Raw genomic sequence first — 8,301 nt, forward strand, 5'->3', positions numbered from 1 at the left:
ATGCCACCAGTCTGATGTTAATTGGACCACAACCAGCCCGATCAGTGCCAACAACATCATGGTAGCATTTCACCACCTCAAAAACTGCACAGATACCAGCAACCCAGACACCGAAAACTTTATTGATTAAAACAGATTTTGTATTCTCCTAGGACCTGCTCCAAATTCCATCAAGAAAAGCTCCCCAGGAAGAGAAGTTAACAAGATAACATATGACAGAAGCTAGATATTTAAATCTGAACCAGCAGCAGGCACTTGAGGCCTGCTAAGTTCTGAGATCTATAATTGGGAGAGCATAAGTAGAATAATGAAAATATAAAATAAAAATAATCACCCAGAGTAGAATAAAAAAGACATGAATTCATCCCATGGTTGTAAAACTATTCATGTGCAGTGATTTTTTTATAGTTTTATAATTTTGTATTGTTTTATAAATTATTTATATAGTGTTGTAATGCTTCTTATATTGATTTTTTTACTGATGAATTTTTTGCTACAAGGCAAAAAAGATGCCTGAACAGATTCTTAGGAATATAAACTGTACTTGGGAACACACAAGCCTTCAGGACCACACCCTACTGCTTAATTTTATTAGACGTTTCTTATTTCCTCTGGTAAACAACTTCATATGCCAATAACATCTAAGTGTCTTTCATGTTTCCATGAACTGAAGGTTAAGGTTAAGGTTGCCACCAACAAAAATTAAAAGCCACTTTGGGCGTATGCATTGTCTTTCAAGCTTCTGTAGTCTTTCTCACACATTTTAAAAATTGTTATCATCTTCGTTTTCTTCATCAGTGATGAGAAATGACAGCCAATGCTGTACTTTACACTTGCTTGTGGGGGTTGTTTTCTCTTCCAACCAAGAAGATATGTTGAGTAGTTAAAAGTTTCACTTGCCTTTGCAAGTTCTGGACTCTTTATGTCGTGATCACACAATTACACACACACACCACACCACAAAAGAGAACACAAAAGCGGAAGGAGCTGGGGGAAGCAGAACAAACCAAGTAGAGGCGTGTCAAAGAACTCAAGCTGTAACCAAAAAAAAATCCAATTGCCTTTGCTCTCTTCTCTACGCTGGACCAAAGCTCAGTATGTGTAGGTATATGCACATTGTGTAGATATGGCTAAATGTTGCTGACAATCTTGCAATACTAAACTGTTCCTATTTTAAGAAAAAGAAATCACAAACTGTTCATCAATGTTTTACCTCAGCACTCTACTTGTACCCAGTTAATGATCAAGCATAAAAACAATGGAGAAAAAGGAAATTGATTTTCATTTCCATGTCTGACTGTAAAAAAATCTGGATAATATTTTGTAATGAGCTTTTTTGTCATGTGATTTGCTTGTCTTCAACTTGAAATTATGTGAGGCACATTGGCTTATTTGTTGTTGAGAAGTGATTTTTATTTTTTGTTTTTTAGTTTTGTTTTTAATTAGTTATTTCGTCCTCTGTGCTGTGATCTAGACTGGTCACCAGGGTCACTTAATGAGGCACTGTAAAGACATCTGCTTCTCCATGCCTGGAGCAGGCAGCAGGAGAGAGGGCAGGAAAAGACTGGGTTGTTCTGGAAAACAAACAAACAAACAAACTCATCATGACAAGACATTGACATGATAGACATGTGACCAAGAAGCCAAACTGGATATTGAAAAGCTCCTTACTTGTTCTAACACTGAAACCAAAGCTGACTTTTCTGCACAGGTTGCTTAATGTTTAAAAAAGAAAACAAAAACTGTACTTAATCGAGAGCAATATCTGTATGGTCGGTAAAGCTGCACTTTGTGTATTTCTTAACAGCTTCAGATCTGTCACTTTTAATTTGTACCATGAAAAATAAAGACTTGTTTGACATGAACTTTGGGGCTAAGAATGTCTCGCACTCAGGTATGTCACTCAAATTGTAAGCATTTAAGTCTACATTAGAACCCCAAAAGTTGAGAAAAGGAAATATATTCATTGGGATGCTTTCCATTGCATATTATAGAAATCCAATTCAAGTTTGACTAGACGACAAGGCACCATGTTTCATGACTGAATGGGAAGTCATCCTGTATATGTCTGGTCATCTGCCTGTGTCACTTGCCTTTCCTCTAATTGTCCACCCAAAGGTGTTGAATCATGCTCCTCACTCTAGTCTAAATGATGGTACCAGGGCAAGGTGTGCCTAAATCAAGCATTTGGAATTACAGGTTCACTCTTGTCTAGGTGGGACATGGGATCCCACAACAGCACCACAGGACCACCAGAATGAAACAAGAGTCTCCCCAAGAAGCAGAAGCTGGAAGATGAGACATGGCAATGCACAGATACAACTGAGAACTACTGCAGTCTGCTGCTTTACCCAGCTGGGGGCCAGATGTTGCAGAGAGCTTTGCCAGGATGCCTCTTTCTGCTGCTCTGTAATATCATGCATAAATTACAAGTTTTACACGTCTAAAACATACTAGTAGGAGGAATGAATTAATTTTGTTATGCAATTTACTTATTTAAAAGGAAGGTAGAATCATCTTGTAACAGCCCTAACTGTCCCAGAACTCCCTTTTTACACCAGGCTGGCCTCGAACTCACAGAGATTTGTCTGCCTCTGCCCCCTAAGTGCTGGGATTAAGGTCATGAGCCACTACTACTTAACCATCTCTTTTTTCAATGCCAGTTCAACCCCTAATTTTAAAATTCAAACCTCCATACATTTGATGACCTTCAGCAAATATTTCTCCAGGTTCATGGAGACCTGTGTACCAGCCTGGCCAAAATCTGAATGCCCATGTAGCATAATGGACAACCAAAGAAGCAAGCTCCAAGTATGGCCTTAAAAGGAGCAAATACTGATGTCTCTGCCTTCATTGGTAGGGGAAAGGAAAGAAAAAAAAAAGACAAACTAACATAAAACAGCCAGAGCCATTTTAAGCTTTCTTTCCATATAGAAGATTCTAAAACTAGTTTATGAGGCTAGGCCACAATATGGGCTCTTTAAAAATACATCATTTAAAAGCAATCATCCTATATTCCACAAATATCTTCTAAGCACTTTGTGTGCCAGAATATTCCATGTGCTAAAGATTCAGAAATAGGATTGTCTAAAAAAAAAAAAAAAACACCTCATTGTGCAAAAAACAATTATTTATCTTGAAATTAAAATTAGCCTATGTTTTTCATAATACAATCTACAAATAAAAATAAATCCCAAAATTAAAAATGGTGATATGTTCACTTGAAAGTCAAGAAAACATGACTAAGAATCAAGTGTAGACTTAGAAGATGGTCACCTGCATAGCTGGTTGGTTTTCACTCTTTGGCTCTTTGAGGGACCTGACCCCAGCTCCCAAATAAATCATAGTCTTAGCCTTCCTTATGGATGCTTGGCCTTAGCTTCACTTATTTCTATCCATCTTTTCTTAAATTATCCTGTCTACCTCTTGCCTCTGGACTTTTATCTTTCTCTTTTCTATATACCTTTCTTTACTTCTCACTCCATGGCTGGCTGTGTCGCTGGGTGGCTGGCCCCTGATGCCTTCCTCTCCTCCTTTCCTGTTTCTTGGTCTTCCTCTCCCCAGATTTCTCCTATTTATTCTCTTTGCCTGCCAGCCCCACCTGTCCTTTCTCCTGCCTGGCTATTGGCCATTCAGCTCTTTATTAGACCAATCCAGTGTTTTAGACAGACAAAGTAACAGTTTCACAGAGTTAAACAAATGCAACATGAAAGAATGCAGCACATCTTTGCATCATTAAACAAATGTTCCACAGCATAAACAAATATTACACATCTTAAAATAATATTCTACAACACACCTGTGTCATTAAATGATTCCAAAAGCTATTTTTGGTGATGATTCCCCCATGGAATGGATCACACAGACACAATTTAACCAAGTGGCAAGGGCAGCAAAGGTGAGTTTGGTGAAAATCTACAGCTGGACTTACACAGACGCTTTGCGTCTCAACATATAATCAAATTCTTCTCTAGTAAAAATGGCTCTGGCTCCATTGCCCCACCCTTTGAAAGAAGTCCAACACAACAGTGTCCATGTGGCTCATTTACTGTGCTCTCAGGGAATCCATGGTCAAAGGGAAAAACTGACACCTACCGATTATTTACTACATTGAGTAAAAAAAAAAAAAATGTTTTTGTAAAAACTTAAATTTCCATGATTTCTTAAAGAGGATCATGAATATAATTTGCTCTCCTTTTGGTAACCTTTTGTTTACTTTATCTTTGTTAGTGGATAGATATTGACTGTCCAAAGCAAAATCCGGGGAACTACTCCCAATCCCTTATACATGCATGTCCAGAATGGAATGAAGCAGGAGGAAGCCATGGTGGTCTGACTATCAAATGTTCTTCAGCCATAGGTCACTTAGAGGAAGGAATGTGAGTAAAAGATAGATTTCTTTTAATGGATAGTTGTGATAAAATTAGCTAGCCTCTATGCAGGCAAGAGAGAACAGCACCTGAACCATTAGAATGAGCCTTGGCACCAAAAGGACAGCAAATTGGACTTACAAGATGAAATTTTAAAGAGAGATAACCACAGAGGAGGGACAATGAGGGGAAGAAAAGGGCCAACCAAAATGACCCAACACAAAATGCAAAGGAGAACAGAATAACAGATTGTAGTCGTGTAAACAGCTACCACTGAAACTCTAAAGCCCCTAGGGAAGGCAGTTTACCGTGATGAACTGAACCCTTCCATCTCTCTTCTGCTTGCCTCTGAACATGCAGAAAGGGGCCTCATCACAGTCCCTGTTGTGAGAAACTTACATTCTTAGAGTCAAAGTTTCACTCATTCTGTATGATCCACTATTCACTACGATGCCCAGTCAATGAATTGTTCTTTCATTAGTAATTCTCCACGTTTATATCTATGGTTTCCTTCCTTCAAAATATGCCTATTCAAGTCCTCACTCCTAGCTGTACTCTAAATGCATGAGTTTTTTTTAAGGATGGGAAGGGAAAAAAAATGAGACAATAGTTATCTCCATAATCCTCTGTATAGCCTCAGTTTATCAATGTCTCAATAACGAGAAAGGCTGAGCTGGATGAGGCATTTAGTCCCCTAAGTGGGCACATCTACCAGCCCTCCCGACATATTGATTAGCTAATCGATTTTTAAGATTTATAGAAACATACTGCCAAAGTCTCTGGGCTCTTCCAAGACAGTAACATTAAGCAATGTAGAGAGGTGGGTTTCCCCTGTCCCAAAGGCTTCCTCCTGCCATTCAGGAGTTTTAAATGCTCATTAAAGGTAGCCTGTATGCCATGCACTGAAGATGATCTAACAAAGGTTTACCCAGGGACCAAAACAGAATCATTTGTAATGCCACAAGCCTGCACAAAACCACCTCTCTCCAGTGTTCAGAAATTGACGGAATTTTAATCCTGGAAAGGACTTGAAAAGCCACTACTGATGCTCCCAAGTGCTAACTGTTGCTGTGCGGTCTCTCATTGATCCAAGTGAAGTTAGAAAGTAGCAGAGAGCCAACAGAATAGGTTTTCTTAAAATCCAAGTTCAGTCAAGGAAGGCATCAACATTCTGACATTACATCCTTCCAATTTGTGGATTATGGTTAAAATATGGTTTATTTTATAAAATTTTGATGATGGTAGCTGGTAGTTATTTTAAATTACATTTTCAATTAACAAAACAGAAAATGATAATTACATATCTTCAAAATTATTTTTGAATTTTACTGGCTTAGTGAAATTAAAAATCTACAAATCACTGACTTTCCAAAACACTGAAGTTCAGAGAAACAAAGTGACCCACAAAGCCAGTTAGTGGCACAGTGTGGGTGGAGAGACAGATTCGCATTTCCCACAAGCCCATGTTGCCTCTTTTAAACTCCCATGATGCAGAGAAGACCATCTCAACCCTCAATAGTATATATTGCTCTTATCTTAAAACTTAAATTTAAAGTTCTTTCCTATTTGGGAAATCTTTTTCAACTGTTTAGGTCTTGGTAGAATACAGAGGTCAACTCCCCCTCCTTGGGAACTACGGGACTCTTGAGTGAAGGCCCAGGCAAGCATCTCAGATGCTCCTTTCTGGAAACTGTTAACCTTGAAGGAATAGCTCGGAGGTGCCAAGCCCAGGAGATATTTTGTTGACAGCAGAACTGAGAGCCATAGCAGAAATAAAAAGAGACCATGACTACAGAGGCACCTCCCAAACCAGGCCCTTCCCTAACATGGCCTTGGCTGTGTGCCATTGACACCCAGGCCCTCTTGACCTTGGCCTTTCCAGCCTGGTTCTGCAGGCTTCCCACTGATTCTGTTTACAGCCTACAGCCCTATTGCAGCCCTCCCCAGTAAGCACTGACCAGTAGTGGGTGTTTTCACCTAACTACTGTGAAAAACAAGCTGCTTTGCTTCCCTAGCCTGTCCTCTATAATTGCCATTTTATAAAGCAAAAATACAGAAAAATCCAGCTATGTTTGGATTTCAGATTAACAACAGATAATTTATATAGTGTACAACAATATTAGCAGTATAATAAATAACATTGTCTCTAACTGAAATAAAAACTTAACTGGGCTCTATAGGTTTAGTCTGGCAATTCATGGGCCAATAGCCCTACTATATCTGATTAGACTGCATCTCACAACATATGTAACTCACCACACAAGTACCACAGTTCCTGGTATGCTCTATTTTCTTTCAAAAGAGATATACGGGCCGGGCAGTAGTGGCGCATGCCTTTAATCCCAGCACTCGGGAGGCAGAGGCAGGTGGATCTCCGGTCTCCAAAGTGAGTTCCAGGAAAGGCGCAAAGCTACAAAGAGAAACCCTGTCTTGAAAAACCAAAAAAAGGGGGGTGGGGAGAGAGAGAGAGAGAGAGAGAGAGAGAGAGAGAGAGAGAGAGAGAGAGAAATATTCCTGTTTTTTCATTATCTTTTTGAGTTTATAATATAATTAGATCATTTATCCCTTTCCTTTCCTCCTTCCAAACTCTCCCATATTGTGGTGATATATTATGTACCCTAATTAAATTTGCCTTAAGATCAGGGAACAGAATAATCCACTAGATTAAACACAGATACCAGGCAGTAGTGGCACACACCTTTAATCCTAGCACTTGAGAGGCAGAGATCTGTCTGGATCTCTGTAAGTTCAAAGCCACCCTGGACTACGTGAAATTGATCCAGGCTAGGGAAGAAGCAGAGCCAGGCAGTGCTGGCACACACCTTTAATCCCAGTACTTGGGAATCATATGCCTTTAATTCCAGCACTTGAGATCTCATGCCTTTGCTTTTTAGCTGAAGCATTTTTGGATGAAGCCTTTTCAGGCTGAGGAATCCTAGAGGCAAGATGTGGTAGTGGCTTGTTCCTTTGTCTCTATGATCTTCAGGCAAATTTTATTAGGGTACACAATATATCATCACACCCATATATCTCTTTCTTGCTTTCTTTTAAATTCATGACCTCTTTCTTTATTAACTAGAAATACGTGTGTGTGTGTGTGTGTGTGTGTGTGTGTGTGTGTGTGTGTGATTCTAAATACATAAATACAACCTGCTTATTCTGTAGACTGTCATTTACATGTATATTTTCATGGCTGACCATTTGATACTGGGTAACTAGTTGGTGTGCTTTTCTCTGGTGTAGACTATTTCTCCTACTCTCAGCACTCTTTAGTTGCCTGTAGTTCTTTCTATAGGGTTGAGACCTCATGAACTTTCTTCTACTCCTGGATTTTACCTCCAAAGATTCTGATTTAATTGTTCAGTGGGACCAAGATATGCTGCACAACTGCTCCCTTAGAGGTGTTAACACGTAATCAGGATTGAGAACCATTAAGCTAACGGACTTCATTGAGCCTACCCCAATATACAGCACTGATCACAGCATCTTTAGTTAAACTTCACAAGATGTACCTAATCAACTTCAAGCACAAAGCAAGCATGGCCAAGTCTTGCTGGGTAGGCTATAGACTGAGGCTCAGTGAAAGGGCCACCTCATTGTGACTATTTAGGTCACTAACTAGAAAACGTTTCTAATACAAGTTATTACTAGTCCGATGATGACTTCAAATTGCACAGTCTTAGTTTAGAAGCCAACTAAGTGTTAACTCTTCCCTCCCCAGTTCAGGTCCTCCTCAGAGTGGGAGTCTTGTCAAGAAGGAAACCAGGTCTGTGTTCTCTTCTCCCCCAAAGCCATATCGAAGTACATGGAGAACCTTGGCTTGTCCAATAACTAAATTAGCATCTTATTCTTGGTGTAACTGAGTGTAGACAGGCTGCCACTGCCAAAGATTCTACTAACAAGGGAGAATTGGAGAGAAAATGAGGAAATA

Source organism: Peromyscus leucopus, chromosome 5 (assembly GCF_004664715.2).
Source record: "Peromyscus leucopus breed LL Stock chromosome 5, UCI_PerLeu_2.1, whole genome shotgun sequence".
In the NCBI taxonomy this organism is placed as follows: domain Eukaryota; kingdom Metazoa; phylum Chordata; class Mammalia; order Rodentia; family Cricetidae; genus Peromyscus; species Peromyscus leucopus.